Source organism: Onychomys torridus, chromosome 3 (genome assembly GCF_903995425.1).
Source record: "Onychomys torridus chromosome 3, mOncTor1.1, whole genome shotgun sequence".
NCBI lineage: Eukaryota > Metazoa > Chordata > Mammalia > Rodentia > Cricetidae > Onychomys > Onychomys torridus.
In genome coordinates, this window is record NC_050445.1 from 87,073,399 (window position 1) to 87,092,289 (window position 18,891).

At 43.9% G+C, this 18,891-nt stretch overlaps 1 protein-coding gene across 2 annotated transcripts in view; it reads right to left on the bottom strand.

Moving 5' to 3' along the window:
• The window catches only part of Tafa4 (TAFA chemokine like family member 4), a 192,847-nt gene that overhangs the window by 143,599 nt on the left and 30,357 nt on the right, over positions 1 to 18,891 (bottom strand). Inside the window, exon 2 of one of the 2 annotated variants that reach the window (XM_036182088.1) lies at positions 3,383 to 3,518. The gene's annotated coding sequence lies outside the window, so the exon portion shown is untranslated. Of the gene's footprint in view, positions 1 to 3,382; positions 3,523 to 18,891 lie in introns of both variants that reach the window. The other variant, XM_036182087.1, reaches the window with a different exon arrangement.

Here is an 18,891-nt window from a genome sequence, read left to right on the forward strand (position 1 = left end):
TGTGCTAGAAACTGAACTTATGTCCTGTGCAAGATTAGCAAACACTTTTTTTCCTCTCCAGCCTCTCAACTGACTAATGCAGCAAAAGTCAAGGCATCTGATATGTGCTTACGAGCTTCTGCCTGGAACATATCTCGTAGTGTCTATTATCACCACAATGGACCAAGGAAGCTTTCTGTATATACAACCCTGCCTTAGAACTCTGCAGCTTGAGTCCCAGTAATCTGAAACAATGGGTGTTCAAGTCCCTCCCCAAAATCAGGGTAGCATTTGCCTATAACATACACATCTGTATGGCCTCATCCATCCTGTACAAGTGCACACTTTCTATACAACCACACACCTTCGGTATAACTGTATACTTCCTGTATAAATTCACACCTAACCACATACCTCCGTACAAGCACACATGTCCTGTGTAACAAACAGCACACTGCTTCTATAATTGCACTCCTCCTGCACAACCACATACCTCCTGAGTAACCACTACCTCCTTTCTAACCTCACACCTCCTCCGTATCCCTTCTGTACAACCATGGGCCTCCGTACAACAGCACGCCTCCTCTACAAGCTCACACCTCTTGGTTAACCTCACACTGCCTCTGTTACTGCATACCTCCTGTGTAGCCACAGACCTCCCCTTTAACCACAAACCTGTACAACCATTCATCTCTTCATAATCCCACTCCTGCATAACCGCAACCTTCTGTATAAACGCATACCTCTTGTACACTTTAACAATCATCTCTAGAGTACTTGTGATTCCCCAAATGATGGGAAAGCTACAGCAATTGCTGCCTTTCTGCAATGTGTGAGAAATGCTGAGAAGAAAAGTGTCTGTATATATTGGTACAGACACAGCTCTTTACAAATATCTTTGATTGGCAGTTGGTCAATCAGAGAAATGCAGTCCATGGATCACCATTTAGGTAACACTCAGAGTCAAAAGAAAATCTCCCAAGGATGCCGACTACTAGCCAACCCAGAGATGCCTGGGAACAGCCACATCTCAGTTCCAGGAGCCCCAGCAAACACTCCTAGGCACAGGTTCTAGCCCAGCCCTCTCCTTCTAACTCTCGTATTTCAGTCAGATGCATCTTTTAAAAGAGATGTCACATTGCTCATGGATCTGCTACCGAGTCTGCCTTTGAAGCAGCTAGGCCAAGATGGGACACTAAGACCATCTCTGAAGATGGTTGCCCACATATAAAACATGCAGAATGAAGATCAGATTCCACTTCCTTGAAAAACCACCTCTGGAACTCTGAGGCTCACATTTCTGCGGCACAGGGAATGTAACATCAGCTCCCTAGAGATGTGTCTCCATCTGCCCCACACCCACACCCAATGGCTGGTGCCTGAGGCCCTGCCAACCCAACTTATAGCCTTCTCGATTTTTAACCCTAGAATAAGAGGGAAATATCCTTTGAGACAATTTGGTCAATAATGATGGTGGGGCTAACAGAATTTAAATCACTCTGTACAAGAGAGAACATTCCACTAAAAGTTAATCATGGGGCTGAAGATGTGTCACAGTTGGTAGAGTCCTTGCCTAGCATGCACAAAGCCCAGGGTTCGGTTCCCAGCACCACATAAAACCAGGCATGGCGGTGCATCCCTGTTACCCTAGCACTAGGGAAGGAAAGGCAGGAGGCTCAGAAGTTTTCAGTCATCCTCAGCTAAATAATGAGTTCAAGGCTAGCCCAGATTACAAAAGGCCCTATCTCAACAACAACAAGAAGATCAAATAGGAAATTCCCGTTCCCTTTGCTTCCCTTAGGTTATACATAATTGATAAGCCATAGCATCTCAGATTGGCCTGAGGTCCACAAAGCGGTTTCTTTGTAACCTGTCAAGCTATTCCAGGGCTTAGGTTCCCTTTAGCAAGTACACTGAAGCAGAGGAGGTGGACGTATTTTCATGTTAGCCCTCCAAAACAGAGAGGGACCAAGTTTCTCTCCAAGATGAGAGTGCTGAGGATTTCTGAAGTAAATGACTAAACTTAGCACTTGACAGTAAATCAAAAATACGAGCTTGGCTCTTGCAAGGTGGGAGTCTGGCCTGGGTCTTCTGGTCATTGCTGGAGGCCTGAGAAAATTAGAGTCCTGGGTTCAATTTCCTACCACCCCTGGAGAGAAAGTAGGAAAACAAAGGTTTTAGCCTGGAATGTCCTCAGCTAGAGGCCCAACCAGAAAAAAAAAAAAAAAAAAATGGTCCTTGGGATAGTAGAAAGCATGGTCCCTGGGCTTTGGAATTGAGTTTGTCATGTTATAGCACTGGCCAGGAGCTCTCTCGGGCCCTAGAGGCTTGATGGGTGGAGTCTCCCAGCCCTGTCTCAATTATAACTATTCTTCCAAAGAAATCACAGTCCTATTTTAGGGTTCATTTGAATACTTGAATAACTCAGTTGGACAGAGGACAAGCACATGCCATTGAACTCCAAGTCAATTATCTGAGATCTTAATTACATCTGCAAAACCCTTTGCCTTTGCCCTGTCCTTGGAAACTATTCAAAGAGGTGGACCTCTGTTAACCACAGTACTTCCCACACTCAGGAGGGGACTGCATCAACCCAGCTTCCCAAAGTGTGAATGCTGGGCTGCCCTGATCATATGCTCAGCATCTCTGATCAAAGCATATGTATAAGCAGTCCCCTCAGTTCACTTCCCACCGTTTCACATCATCCGGAATGGTTTCTGTTTTCCTGTTGAATCCAAGCAAGTGCCCCAAATAAGAAGACCAAAGAGAGACATTCCAAATCCTAGCTGGGGTCCCTCAGCCAAATTCTTACAGGAACTGTTCTAGATACCAGCTTCCTCTGCTCCTCAAACAAGTATTTGCTAACAACAGCTGTGAGTTCCAGGCATGGTTATGCATGCCTCTAACCAGTACTGGGGAACCAGAGGCAGATATTTATTTCTCTGTGAGTTCAGCGCCAGCCTGGTCTACATAGTGAGACACTCTCCCCACCTCATCCCCCAAAAGATGCTGTGGTTCCAAGAGAAATGTCAGTTGGGTATCCAGGTGGACAGGGGAGCCATTCAGACATAATACTGTGTCTCCTCTTCTCCCTGTGGAATGTACCAGAGAGTTTCACACACTGAAATGACTTAGTTTCAAAGACAGTGCTGAAATGAAAAGGAACAACAACTATCCCTTTCTTCTTTCAAGACAGGGTTTCTCTGTGCAGCCCTGACTGTCTGTAGACCAGGCTAGCCTCAAATTCAGAGAGCTTCTGGCCTCTGCTTCCTGAGTGCTGTGGTTAAAGGTGTGTGCCACCACCATCCAGCTTGACAATTATCCAAGCTTTTAAAGGCTTCCAGAAAGCTTTGCCAGCTCTTGGATACTTGGCATCTACCACGATCATTTTTAATCCTTTTACCTTGGAGAGTTCACAGGGTATGGGTCCCGTCAAACACAGTTACTCCAGCATGTCCTGCAGAGTGGCTGCAACTGCCCCTTCGTAGCTGGGACCAACCATATCGGCAGCTCCCCGAAACTGCTGCGGCTTGGAAAACCTGTCTTCAAAGGATACAGAAAGAAGAAAAGCATGGCTCCATTAGCACATAATGTCTCCAGGAGTAAAATAGGCTTTCTACCATGACGTCTGCAGCAGGCCCTCAAATGAACAGACTCTTCCTTATTGGTAATATTGGCCAGGAGCATTGAGGATTCGATGCTAATTCACACAATATAGACAATTTTATGTTTGTTTTTGTATCTAAATAAGGTTGTTGGCATTTGTGCATGTATGTAAGCAGGTATGTGTGCACATGCATGTGTGTGCATACATGTAAGCAGGTATGCATGCATCGGTATGCAGGTGTGTAGGAAGGTGTGTGTCTGTCCATGTGGATGCCAGAGGAGAACCTCAGGTGCCATCTTCTTTTTGTTTTTTTTAGACAAGGTCTCTCACTGGCGTGGGGGCCCCTGAGTAGGCAAGACTGACTGGCCAGAGAACCCTAGGAATACATCTGTCTCCACCTCCCCAAAGCTAGGATTACAAGCACTATGCTACCACATGAAGCTTTTTATTGGGGGCAAGGGGTTGAGAAAGAGTTTCTCTATGTAGCTACAGGAACTCCTCTGTAGACCAGACTGGCCTTGAACTCACAGAGATCCAACTGCCTCTGCCTCCTGGGTGCTGGCATTAAAGGCATGTGCTACCACCACCCAGGAAAGCTTTTTGTTTTTGTAGTGTGAATTCCCAAGATCTATTTCAAGTCCTTCTTGGCAAGTTGAGCAACTTCCCCAGCCCAACACAATACAAATTTAAAACAGAAATGTTCTCAACAACACACCCATTCAATTTTTGACAGAGGGACGCAAATCATTTAAGATAAACAGTTTCACAGTCCTCATTTCACTGACCATTGGACAAAAAGGAAATTTGAGACAATCAGTCCCGAAGGGTATATATACAGTTTTCTCAAGCTCACAGAACACAGTCTGAGGATCTAAATCCCTACATCTAGGTGACTAATGTCTGGGATGACATGAGGCCATCTTCCAGGCCCCTATTTAATGTTAATGGGAGATACACAGACAAGGTCTTTTCAATGTAACTCATTGTACCAAATTATAAAGAATTCAAGTAAGTCCATAGTTGACACTCAACACCCCAAATGCATCAGAACTTTCCCACCTAATGGAATCATGAGAAAGAGAGAGAGAGAGAGAGAGAGAGAGAGAGAGAGAGAGAGAATTGAATGATCCAAGCACCAGAAAAAGCCCAGTAGTCTTTTGTGAGCATACTCAAAGCCCTGGGTTCAGTCTCCAGCACTGCATTAAATAAAAAACACAGTTACAAACCAAAGCATCTGAAAAACAAGATGGACCCCAGAATGCACCGCCTTACATACTGCTAAGGGAAACATGCCCCTCCCCGAAATACAGAGAAAACAATCACCTGCACTAAAAAAGACTAATGAGTATGGTACTTAATAAATACGGAATTGCAAATATCAAAATGATTTTCAAAATACCACCTCACTACTTTGGAATCCTCATGAATCAGGCCCACGTGAGATCATTTTTCTTCCTTAGACAATTTAAAGGTGAGTCCCCCAGTTTGATGAGAACCTTTCAGATGATGGACTTCAAGACCAACCCCTTTGAGAGTCACAGAAAATGACAAGTATGCCAGGAACAGTCCACTCCACAAAAGGAAAATGGCTTTGAACAGCTGCATAAATACAAGTTCCTCAGGATGTTCGTACTTTCCAATTTTATGAAGCATCTTTGTTGTCCTGTCCTTCTGCTATTGGAAAGGCAAGCATCACATACTCTATCAGAGCCAACTCTTCACATACTGGAAACAAAGGTGACCTTTCCTGGCTACTGTTTATCTTGTTTTCTTCACACAGATGGAACCCTGAGAGTTCTGTTTTCAATTCACTAAAAAAATGCACTGTCAGTGAAGAGACATACATTAGCATAGTTCCATGCCAAAGTACCAGGAGTTCAGTTTTAGGATGCAAGGTTGCTCATTCAGTTAGATTTTTCTGTACCTTGGGCAAGTTCTAAAAATGATGAACTCTTCCTTCTAAACCAGAATATCGAGACCACCCGACTGCCTTGCACATCCCCCAAGCATCCACTAGAGGTCAGGCCGACTCTGACACAGTTGTTTTTGTAATCCTGGCTGGCCTCAAACTCTCTACAGAGCCCATGATGACCCTTAACTTCTCATCGTCCTGCCTCCACAGCCCCAGTGGACACAAACATGCATCAAAGCCAGTTTTATGTGGTGCTAGGGACCAAATCCAGAGCCTCTGCCCTTGCTAAGTAAGCACTCTACCAAACAAGCTACACCCCTAGCCAACACCTCCATTGCCATCAGTCAGCTTCAAATCTCATTTATTTTTAAAGAGTTTTCCGAATTCTCAGTGATAAAAGCCGCTGCCCATATCGAGGCTAAGATGTTTAAAAACATTTTCCGATGTCTGGTCCTTCTCAGAATGCACTGAAAAGTCAGAGACAGCATTTGGAGGTCGGGCTGTGCTTTTCATCTCTCACCTGACATGCTGGCATTATACAGACACCGACATGTTTTCACAAGAGAGGAGAATGTCTATTCATGTTTCCCAATACTGAGAAACTTTGAGGTTGCCAGGCCAAAGAGACTATTCTTCAGATGTTTAATTTATTTCCATGTTACACAGCAAAGAATGCCGCCTGCCCTTGATTTCTTATCAAGGAAATAGAGAGGCTGCACCTTTCCATTCTCTTGATCTACCCGCCTTCTCTGTTAGCAGGGTAAGCTCCCAGGGGACTGATTCTCCTCTGCGGCACCACCTCCAGCACATGTGCCAATCTCTATCCCATCCCGAGTTTTCTCATTCTAAAATCCTGTGCTGCTGACACGTATCGGTTCCTTTTTCAAAAGGGCAGAGAGTGGCCCGGCACCTGGATCCAATCCAGAAAAAAAAAAAAAAAAAAAAAAAAAATTCAGACAAACTCAGCTGTTAGGGGTATTTGAAACATAAACATCCTGCTTTTCTTAAGAAAATTATCTAGATTATAAAGACCAACGCCCACCCACCCAAAGAAAGAGTAAGCATTATTCGGAGCAACGAGGCAGATGTAGCATCCACTGGGTCTCAGGAAAGGGAAATGAATTCCTTGTCATTCCAAGGACGAGCCATGTACAACCAACAGCGATAAAGGGCATTACTTTGACAATTACCAAATCTGAATAGAGGATGGAAAGTACAATGTTGAATAAACATTCAAACTTCTTATTTTGATTATATTGAAGTTCAAAAATATCTTTCTTATTGAAAAATATGTCCTGAAAGATTAAAGAATAAAGAGATAAATATCTCCAACTCATTTCAAATGAATCCACAGAAAATAAAAAAGGGAAAGTGGAAAAGGGGGATACATGCAGGAGGAAGGCAGGTGGGGTCTGAGAGAAGATGACAAGAATGAATGGTTAAGTGAATGAATGAGTACAAAGGTCCCCAGTGGATGGGGTACAGAGTACATGGGGATGCTTTGTACTATTCTTTCAAATCTCCATTGTCAGAAACATCAAAATAAGGGCCACACTTGAAAGGCTTCCATTTATCAGATATGTTAAAAATGATTGACACCATTATCTTCCCTAAGCCATAAATTCCATAGCTTAAACACTGCAGTTGGTGCTACAACCCCCCAAAGGAGGCCTGCCTGTTTTATTATTTAAAACTCGTAATGGGCCAGCAAGATGGCTCAGGGGGCAAAGGCACTTGCCGCCAAGCCTGATAACCTGAGTTTGATCCCTGGAACCTACACGCAGGAAGAAGAGAACTGGCTTGTCCTCTGATCTCCATGTTCTTGCTGTGGTACATGAAAATATACATACATACATATACACACACACACACACACACACACATGCATACATACCCACACACATTCTATAGATATAGATAGATAGATATCAATAAACCAATCAATAGAACAATGGAATGGTATTTGATTAAATAAATAACTTATAGTGCTAGGCATGGTGAAATATATATGTCTGTAGTACCAGCATTGAGGAAAGGAAGACAGGAGGATTACTAGTTCAAGGACATCCTCACCACATAAGGAACTCCAGGCCAGCCTGGGCGCCATAACAGTTTCTCTCTCCTGTCTCTGACCCTGGCCCCCACAAAAACATAGACTCCTACAGGATCTACTATAGACCAAACACCCAAATGTTGCGATATGCATTTAAAAATATTAACCCCCACTGGATATAAGGGTGTGCATCTTTAATTCCAGCCACTTGGCAGGAAAAGACAGGAGGATCCAAGGTTCCAGACAAACTTAGACTACATGGAACTCTGTGTTAAAAGGGAATTAGAACGGACTTGGGGTCAGTTCGGTGCCAGATTATTTTCCTACCATGAATAAGGCCCTTCATTCAATCCCCTGTACTGCAAAACAAACAAACAAGTGAATAAACTCCATTTAAAATTAGGGTTTTATCCGGGCAGTGGTGGCACACGCCTTTAATCCCAGCACTCAGGAGGCAGAGGCAGGTGGATCTCTGTGAGTTCAAGGCCAGCCTGGTCTACAGAGCGAGATCTAGGAAAGGTGCAAAGCTACACAGAGAAACCCAGTCTCGAAAAACAAAACAAACAAACAAACAAAAAAAAAAATTATGGTTTATTCCTCTCCCCCTTATGGCCTAGAAAGGACCAGAAATTTATCCAGTATCACCCAGCTAGGAAGCATATGTTCTAAGATTCCCATTCTAGCCACCTGACATTAAGATACCAAATGTCTGAAATATACCAGACTATATATTTGCTAATACATTCCCAAAATATGCCGGTCTTCCCTTGAATTTAAAGTACATTGAAAATCAAGGCAGTTTTTCTCAGCATCTGAAGACAGTGACCTCTGGGACTCAGTCTGCAGAGACAGAATGGCTTCATCAGCAGACTGTGGTGGTTTACACCGATCCTTACACATTAGTTCTGCTTTGTCTTAAAAGGCTGCTGGAAGACAACAGATTCATTGAAAGGTAACTAGCTCCACATCCCGGGTGAAAATGAAATCTGCAAGAATTATACAGGCTGTGGGGGTCTGGGCCACCATTTTATCAAAGGCCTGAAAACAGCTGCACTTCTGATCAGAACTCTAGAACATTCCAGGGAAAATACAGCAGAGCTGAGTGGCATATATAAAGAAAGAATTACATCTGTGTTGGCTTCTGTAAAAGAATCTAGCACCAAAACAAAGCAAAAATAAGTAAGCGAATAAAAGGAATTTTTTTTTCTGTGCATGCGTTTATATTTATACCTGACACAGTCCAAGGCAAAGTCTTGCTTAGTTACAAGTAAACAGTCCGAGTTGCCTCTCCCGCTGGCCACCGGTGGGGAAGGTCTCAAAGGGCCTCTTGCATCAGCCCTGAGTGCTGAGGACATAATCGTTAGCTGTTTACAGATCACCACCAGATCTGCTCTGACCTCCAGGGCTGTATCTACCGGGGTAGCTGGGTGGCTTCTTCTATTCACAGCCCTTGGGTACCAGGTGCAAGGCAGAAGAGTGCTGGCTGCCCTTGTTAAGAGGCAAGATGCCGCCGAGTCTCTAAGCGTGTTAAATCACTTTTCCACACTTGTTCCCACTCAAGACAGAAGATGATGGAGGGGGAAAACTAGTTCATAAATACACAACCTCGGCTTGGGGACCCCAAAGGGGTCTTAGGAGTAGAAATGGAGGGGGGAAAGACAGTCATCTCCTGAATGACATCCTTACCAACAACCGCCAGACACTCTGGAAGGGAGCCTGCCTACACAGAAGGACCCATCAGGACTCCAGACAACAACTAGGGAGGATGTTTTCATTTCCAGTTGCTTAAAAAACAACTGCATTGAATGCCTTGGCTCATTTCCAACCAGCTTTTCCACTAAAGAATACATGGCCAATGGACCTTTCCTGGCAAGTTAAATTCTGAAAGAAAACAGGAATTAATAAACTCCCTTCAGCTAAAGCAGGTGCTGATGAAAGTTACAGGTTACCAATGTTTTTGACTGGGGGTAATGCAAGCGGTATCACATGGTTTGAATCCTCCACCAAGCTCTCAGTTATGATTATGGCATGATGCATGGCATTGCTTCGCCATTAGAGTGTGGGCAACAGCTACACTAAAGTCGCCTACTTTTCTGCCAATATGTGGTAGATGCACACCACAAATTGCCTTTTTACAGCTTCCTTAAGAACATCAATGAAGAATTTACTACTGGATCATTTTACAACATACTAAAGTACATTGTAAATGAGCCATTAAAGACAATAACTGTGTCTATTAAAAATTAAAGAATTTTATAAATGGCATTTTAATTTCACATGTTATCGATACCTTCTGTTCTGAATGATGGGGTAGAGTTCTTGAAGAAGGCTCTTCTAATTGGAGCTGAATTAAATTAATTAAATATACATGCCACATCCCTGCATGGCTTGTACTCTCATTTTAAGACCTGAGAAATTCCTTCTAACTACAGCGCCTTCATCTCCACGGGGTGATATTCCTTCCTAAGGCAGACAGGACCAATCCCTTCATTTTCTTCATTAAGAAAACGCCATTTAGCCTTCAGGGGACCCTGAAGAGCACGAAACAGTTACTATAAGCAGCAATGGGGGGGGGGCAGAACACATGAAACAGGGAAATCTGGAGAGGGCCATAAAATCAAACACACTCACGAAATCCAGTGTCACCCAGTGTCACCCAGCACAGCTGCACAGCTCATCATCCAAGTGAAATAGCCAGGTCTGGGACTGAGCAAATATGACCGGTAATGGCCATTTAGCCATAAATCTCTCAAGGCCCAATTATCCTCACTGCAGAGGCTTGATTCCTTTTAATTAGACTAGTCTGTAATTGGAAATGTTCCTCTCATTTCCCATTTTTCAAATAATCAAAACAGAGTGACAAGGATTTTATCTACCACCATAAAAGATCAGTATAGCGTATTGAGGGTGGGCCACAGGCCACCAAGCTCTGAACTTAATCCAAAAACTGCTTGATATGCCATGACCTTACTTCAGTGTCAGGAATATGAACAACGTGGAATGAAGCTGTAACACCTTCCACGGAACTCCTGCTCCTTACTGGGGGTTGGGGGGTGGTAAGACTGCTGACAAAACACGTGACCCTCGGGGACAGGATGGTGTGTTACTGCCCTCCCACACCCCAGTCTCCAGGATGCTGTCATGCATGTCACAGGATTTAAATACGTGTTGTTTATAAGGTAGCCCCTCCAAAAGAAAAGGAGGGAGAGAGAAAGAGAGAGAGAGGTGGGGGAGGAGAAAGAAAGAAAGAAAGAAAGAAAGAAAGAAAGAAAGAAAGAAAGAAAAGGAAGGAAGGAAGGAAGGAAAGAAAGAAAAGGAATGGCCAATTGACCACAAAGCTTCTCCAAACTCCTGTCAATTAATAGAATTTGACTAAGAGCCCAGTCAAGCGCCTTCCAGCCTTAGGAACAGATACACAGAGCATCATTTAAGGCTGGTACAGTGTGATTAGCTTGAAAGACCCTCACACTAAATTCAGGCATAGCAGAATGGCATGCCAAGACAAAGCCTGTTGCAGACAATACTGCTTACTTTAATCCATTAGTGAGCTAAATGCTGCTTAAAGGCTTAATCTAAACCTCGATTAAATTTTCAACTTTAAAATTATCTTTTGTTAGACAAGAGAGCCCTCTTGTGGACAAAGAAAGAAAGTCTGTTGCCTGCTAATGTTAACTGCCAATCCATACTTCTATTATAATACATTTTAATGTTTAATAAATCTGCATTTGCAAAACAGAACACAAATCATCCCTAAATAAATATAGGCTGTAACTTAAATAACAATGCCACAGTAAATAGACTCTCCATTTTAAAGTTAAATCAATAAGCAACAGCCTATAAATGAAATGGCAATTGTTTCTACCGATTCCTACCCATACTAAAGGCAAGTGTCACATGATGTCGTTATTTTCAGCTTCTCCATGGTACCTTTGAAACACAACCCCAGCGACAGTCTACCAAGGCTTCTAAGTGATTTGAAGATACTCAAAATACCCATATGGACTGACAGTGGACTTGATTCGCACAGAATGCAAGGACATGCAAGGGAGATTAGGAACAAAACTGACCCCTGTCTCCCCAGATACCACCATCTAACTGGAGACCACACACTTGCATGGAGCAGCTGAAGGAGCAGTCGGTTAAAATGGGAATGTCTTTGGGGAGAGTGAAAACTAAGACTTGAACCACAGTAAGATCAGCAAGGCCCTCGGAGATCCAGGAAAGAGGACAACATAATTAATCAATTAATTGAAACATTTAAAAAGATGACAGCAGGAGAAGAATGGAAAAGGCTTGTGGCTTATTTACTGGGTGGTCACAAATCAGATCTCTTGATTCCGGTTTGAACTGGAATATAGAGGGTACAGGGTGGCAAAGCATGTGGGACAGGCTGCCTAAAAGTCACGGTCATTGCATCTCATCTGTGTGGTCAACAGGCCACTTCTACACGAGGCCCTCAGCAAGTGTGTTTAAGCGGCTCTTCTTATGAGAACTCATGCCCTGTGCAGAGAGAAGAGACTCGGTCCTGGGAGCCCTGCAGCTGGTGTCCCAGCACACAGAGACAGGCACACCTTCATAAGCAAGCTGAGTAAGGTCACTGTGGACTGGGAGGAGAATTATAGAGGAAGCAGACTGTTGTGGGGAGGAAGTGGCTGCTGAGACTTGGCACTTCAGGATGCTCTGGCCTCTCTAAGTAGGGACCTCAGCCTCATGATGGATATGTGAGGAGAAGAGGAAGAAAAAAGTGAGGCTGCCAGAGCAGAGTGAGCACAGAAGAAAAAGATGCATCAGAGTATACAAAGGAAGGATACCTAGGAGCTCAGGTAGCCCAGGCTGGCCTCAAACTCACTATGTAGCCAAAGATGACTTTGAACTCCTGATCCTCCTGTCTCCACCCCTTGAGTGCTGGAATTACAGATATGGGCCACCAGAGCCAGTTTGTGTGGTGTTGAGGGTCAAACCTGGGGCTTTGTGCATTCTAGACAAGCACTCTAGCAACTGAACCACAGTTTGATTCTAAATGTGATGTGGGCGTGGGAAGTAGGAAAAAAACAGAAAGTGGCTTAGCTTTTCACAGGAGCATCTTAACTGCTGGATGGAGAAAGGAATCCCACACATGGGGAATAGAGTCAGAAACTAAGAGACCACTGTAAGGAGGAGTGACAGCTTGGAGCAAGTAACAACAAAGTCAAAGAAAAGCTGATGCTCTGAGCAACACAGAGCCTGGCACATGCCTATCAAACATGCCAAAGAGAAAGCTCGCTCATAGGCCATTGAGTCAGAGAACTTAGGAGTGAGACCCTGCTGCATGGTGCATGGGGTAGAGTTTGTGGGCCTGCAAGGGGATGGATGCTTAGGGGACTGGAGAAGCAGGGCCTCACCATTGGTTTAGCCAATCCCTGCTCCTTGCCCCGCAACCCATCATTAACTCTCTCCAGGACCATGATCTGTCTCACAGTGTATCAGCAGAGCTACCTCTGACCTCAAGACACAAACCCCACCCCCCAGCTGATTTTTAAGTACATACTAAGATTTCAGCAGATGAACAAGGCAATGAGTTCAGGCAGCTGTCTGAGAAGAGGATGTCAATGGAGCCAGGTCTTCATGCTAGGGGGTCCTCTTACATGCCTGCTGGATACTTCGTTCCTTCAAAGCAGGAGCAAACTAGGAAGCTACCCACAGGGCTAAAGCTCTGGATCAGGGCGCTTTTATCTTATGGATGTTGTCTACCACATAGTGGAATATTTTCAATCTTGGCTTTTGACACTAGGAAGCTCAGGACCAGTTTTACAGTCCATTTCCAGTCAGTGAATGGGGCCTTTAGTTGTGCATCTTCTGCTTGGCTCTCCCTTATCTCTCTTTCTCCTTTCATCTGAATGTTCTCTCGAATCTGCTTTGATGGAAAACAGATACAACATCATCAACAAGACACTATATGCATTCATTGATTCAAGTTCGAGTAACAGTAATCTCCCTCCATCGGCACCCTTGTCTCTACCTACCCTGCAAGACAAAAGTGTCCACTATGGCGAGGCTATGAGGAGAGAAAGAACTACTTCCAAATAACAAAATAAAAAGCTATGCTGCACAGGACATGCAAGCAACGTGTCTCCCATGGGATACAGGGATGATGTCCTGGAAGACCACGAGACTGTGAGGGCTGTGACAAGGGACTGGTGGGCTTTGGAGGGAAGTAAATGAGGACCTGAGGAAGAAAGCCCAGTTAGTGCCTGTGGTCTAGAGAGCGAGGGGAAGACACAATGAGCAGGGGACCCCAAGGACACACGTTTGACAGCCTCTACAGAGATCAATCTTGCCGAGCAGTGATCAATAACCAATCACTTTCCACAAAATTAAGATCAGCATGCTATATATGATGCAGAAAAATGTTCATGGGCCCTAGAAAATACTGTGATGCCCTAGTGGATGTATCACATATTATTTAAGAAGAGAAGTGAATCAAAGAATCCAGCATTATGATAACAGAGCCACAGATACAGGGTCACACGCTTGTACCTTGTGGCATTGGGCCTCAGAACACCACTAGAAGGCACTGGATTCTTGCTGTTGTGTTTGTTTGTTTGCTTGTTTGTTTTCTTGACATTCCCATGTAACATAGAACAAGAAAATTAAATCTACCTATTCAGGCAAGGACTCCAAACAAGAAGCAATAGACTGAGATTTCAAACTAGGCTGGGGTTTACCATATGGGAAGGAAAGGAGAGAAAAATAGAAAAGTGGTAGGAAGAAAGGGAAAGGGCTTGAGACTGAGCAGCAGGTGTTGAGTCAAGACTTCGGGAGCCAGATGTGTGGAACACACCCGAAGTCCAGCTTGAAACTCTTGGCTCCAACTAGAGCCTCTGAAAAAGATGGAGTTCTTACATCTGACCAGAGTGATGAAGACTTTCAGGCGCCTCTAACTTTACATATGTGACGCTTATGAACAGATGAACCACCCATTACACACTCCTGAGACAGGGCAGCCCCCTGGAGCTCTCAGTGGAAAAGGCCCTTGGCATTCTCAGAGGACCTCTTAAGCTCCTTCTAGGGTCTTGTACCACTGGCCCTGGTCAAAAACTTGCAGCCCACTCCTCTTATTCTCCATCTCAAAAATAAGCAGTTCACATTTGCACAACCAGAACCCCAGTCTTAAGCAACATCTGTGATGATTCCAGGTATTCACATATAAATCTGTTGATCAAAGCAGCATTTGGATACCAGAGCTGGGTTCTCACAACCCCTTTGGGGTCAAACAAAGCTTTCACAGGGGTCACCTAAGACCATCAGAAAACACAAACATTTACATTACAATTCATAACAGTAGCAAAATTACAATTATGAGGTGGCAGTGAAAATAATTTTATGACTGGAGGTCACCACAACATGAAGAACTGTATTAAAGTGTTGCAGCATTAGGAAGGTTAAGAACCACTACACCGGAGGAACATTCCAGAAATAAGTATGTCTATCTTAAAAAAAAAAAAAAAAAAAAAAAAAAAAAGAGGGAATGATCCCAGATCCCCCTACACAAGAGAGACACAGCATACTTCAAAATACTTTTAAAGCAAAATTAACCACAGTCATCTGGGAACGGTGTACTCTTCCTAGTCATAATATTTTGCTCTCAAGGTAATGTCTGTGCTTTTCATCCCCAAACAGAAACACATGGAAAAACTGAGATATAATAATCTACTCTGTAATACAAAGATTTATACATGGGAAGCATGACTGACAGAATTGTTAACCTTAGTTAAAATAACAGAATTGCCTAAAAGTCCACCATTCCCTTTGGCAACCAAGGCCAAGGGCAGAAAAACAATGAAATACAAATACTATTCTGCTTTTTTGTTCCCATCCTTTCTAGCCTTCCTGCCCCAGGACCTTTGCACACACCAGTGCTCTGTTTGCAGCCAGATACATTCTTCTGTCTTTCTCCACCTTGTTAATTCCTACTCATCCTTCTTACCCTGGGGGCCATCATCTCCTCAGGGAAGCACTCTTTAATTTACTAGATAAAATCTTTTATTTCACTCTTCCTTCACAACATTTCTATACTCTTCAGAACCTTCCCTATAAGACACCATTGATGAAGATGAGCTGTAGACATCCACCCTCAGCATTTCCCTTAAGAGACCACCTAGCACAGAACCTGACAGGCACCAAGCATTCGACAAATCTTGTCATGACATATATTTATTTTTTGTGTGGGTGTACTTACATGTAAGTACTATGATGCACACGTGATAATTACAGAACAATTTGTAGAGTTGGTTCTTTCCTTCTATCATGTGGGTCCCAGATCATTCATTTTGGAAACAAGTGCCTTTACCCACCAAGCCATCTCACTGGGCCCCTCAACAAATATTTGCAGAAGCAACAACTAAATTAATGAATTTAAAAACATAAACTTAACCAAGATTTGCATGTTCCTTTCCTAAAAATTCTGGTTTACCAATCACAGGTTCTGCCAATCACAGGTTCTGTCTTACAGCTAAGTTTTTAACTGGAGATACTCATTTTGGTCTCAGCCTAGTTCACAACTAAAATTTACTGCAAACATCTGGAGGCCCAGCAGACTTCCCAGAGGGGTGGGGCACAGGGTTTCTGTGAGGTTCAGCCACTCAAGGCAAATTCAGCACCAGCCAGGTGGCACCTCCATTTTTCCCTCCCCACATGCAGGACAACAAAGAAACCAACTTTACAGACAAGACTCGGATGCACAAAATTCTGGGAAGAAAAAAAAAAAAAAACAGGAGAGCGGGATCCAGGTCCCAGAAGGTCATTCTCTTTGCATTTCCCATACTTCCCTTACTCCACCTGCATACTTCGCTTCCACTCTGTGAGAACTTCATTAACTACCTTTAAAACAAAAAACAAAAAAACCCAACAACAACAAACTAGTAATTCTCCCCTATCTAGGCCTTGTTAGAGTGAGCTTTTCTCAAAGAATGTATCCCATTCCATAGACAGGAAAACTGAGTCCTCCACCATGACCTTCTCCAGGGTACAGGGCTGAGGGGTAGCAGAGGTGGGAATTGTATCTGAGACAGTTGGAGAACTCCATCTATTCTCTGCAGCTGAACTTTAAACAGAATTTAGTTCATCAGATGCATAAGACCCAGGTCACATGCTCAAGAACACGAGGTGGTGAACACTGTCAGTCATTCAAGAGTGAAGTTCCAATGGGACCCTATCAAATGTGCCTGAACCACTTTGAGCTACAATTAGCAACAAGAACAGCCACTACTGCTTCTGCAACCAAACAATGCCTAGATCTGCTCCAGGAGCCTTCTGCACATTCCTTCATTTCATCCTCCCCACACTTGAAGAAGGGTGGTCCATGAGCCCCCAATTACAGAGGAGAGTTGGGCACAGCAGTGACATGGCTTGGGTCAGCCATCAAGAGGAGAAGCTGGGCTGCAGCATCTGCTGGCTGAGCACTGGGAATATGACCTTCCTCATACCCCAGAGTATGAATCCTGTCCAGCGACAGCCACTCCTCCCTCTAACTGTAACCAGGACGGTTTTCCAGTCAGTACCTGAACCATTCCATCTTCCCATCACACACTGTAGTCAAGTGGTTCTCAACCTTCCTAATGCTGTGACCCTTTAATACAGTTGCTCATTTTGTGGTGCCCCTCAACCATAAAATTATTTCATTATTACTTTAGAACTGTAAATGTTATGGATTATAATGTAAATATCTGATATTCAGGATATTTGATACATAACTCCTGTGAAAGGGTTGCTTGACCCCTCAAAGGGGTCGCAACCCACAGGTTGAGAAATGCTGCTTTTGTAACAAGCTGTCATCAGGCTTTCTGCCTCTTACTTTCCACTTACGTGCATATGTCTCTGTAGAGGCACCTGAGAAGCAACAGTAACCTTGCTGGACATTTATACACTACATGCCCAAACAAGAGGATAGCTTGTTCATCCCAAACTCCATGCACAGGATGATAATCAGCAAACCTGAGAAAACCTGACAAATCAAGTTAGGAAAGTCACTTTCCAAAGTATTTTCAATCTAATAAGTAATTTCAGACATCGTTGGTCTTCCAATCAATGGTCATTTCTATAACAGATAAAAGGAAGCATGGCGGGGGGCGGGGGGGGGGGGCAAAAAACCAAGGACAGAAATCCTACTTCCTTGCTTGTATCTGACCAGAACCGGTGACAGACTCAATGTGTTTATCCAGTCCACATGCCCCAAGCCTTTCCAGGGAGCCAGATGCTGCAGGTCACCCACCTTCCACAAAATTGGAGTTCAGCACAGACTTTGAAGGACATGGGGTGAGGGTGGGGGTGCATCCCCAGCAATGATGGGTAAAGGAACTATCAATCTAGCATGACCTGAATCTGAGGTCTTTGAGTAGAATTCAGAAGTCCATGAACCAGCATAAGAAAAAAGAAGAAAAAAAGTAACATTTGTTTTCTTCTCAAATCTCTCTTTGAAGTCCATTATTTTCTCCTGTTGTAAATGTCGACAACACATACGTGTACTGAGCAGTCCCTACAACTGGTCACAAACAGGGGCCTTAGATATTGTCAGTTTTCTTACAGTCTATTGTAGACACCTTCAAATGTGTGTTTATCGTAAACCTGACACTTCCATAGGAACGGACTTGCTGTCAGTTGTACACGTTGGACCTGGACGACTGAGCCCCGTGTTCCATATCACACAGTCCTTCCGTGTTTCATCACTGAATTCCTGCACAGTTGGTTTTCCTTGGTATCTGGTGCATTTGACTTTGTGTGTTATATGACATAATCCCGGGAGCCAGGGAAGACAGCTCAGTGGCTACGGCACTTCCTGGACAAACTTGAGGACTTGAGTTTGGATCCCCAGCACTCATGTAAGAGCCATGCAGGGCAGCACACATCATCACCCCAGAGCTAGAAGGTGATGGGGTCAGAGACAGGCAGAGTCCGGGCCAGCTAGTGCAGCCAAATTGGTGTGTTTATGTTTCTGTGAGAGATCCTGACTCAAAAATAAATAAGTAAATAAATAGGTAAAGAGCAATAGAGAAAGATACCTGACAGCTCCTTCTGACAACTCTCATGCACGCGCGTGCGCGCGCGCGCACACACACACACACACACACACACACACACACACACACACATATATATATATATGTGCTGGTGCACTAAATAAACATAATTTCAGGGGGAAAAAGACACTTTAAAAAACCAAAAAGTAAATAGCCATAATTCAGCTTTGCGGAATCTCCAAAGGGAATCACAGTACACCACACACCTAGAGGGATGAAGAGCATCCACTTCAGGAATTGCAGGGCTTTTATTTGCAGCAGCGAGGCTGTCCCTTCCCTTTGCCTG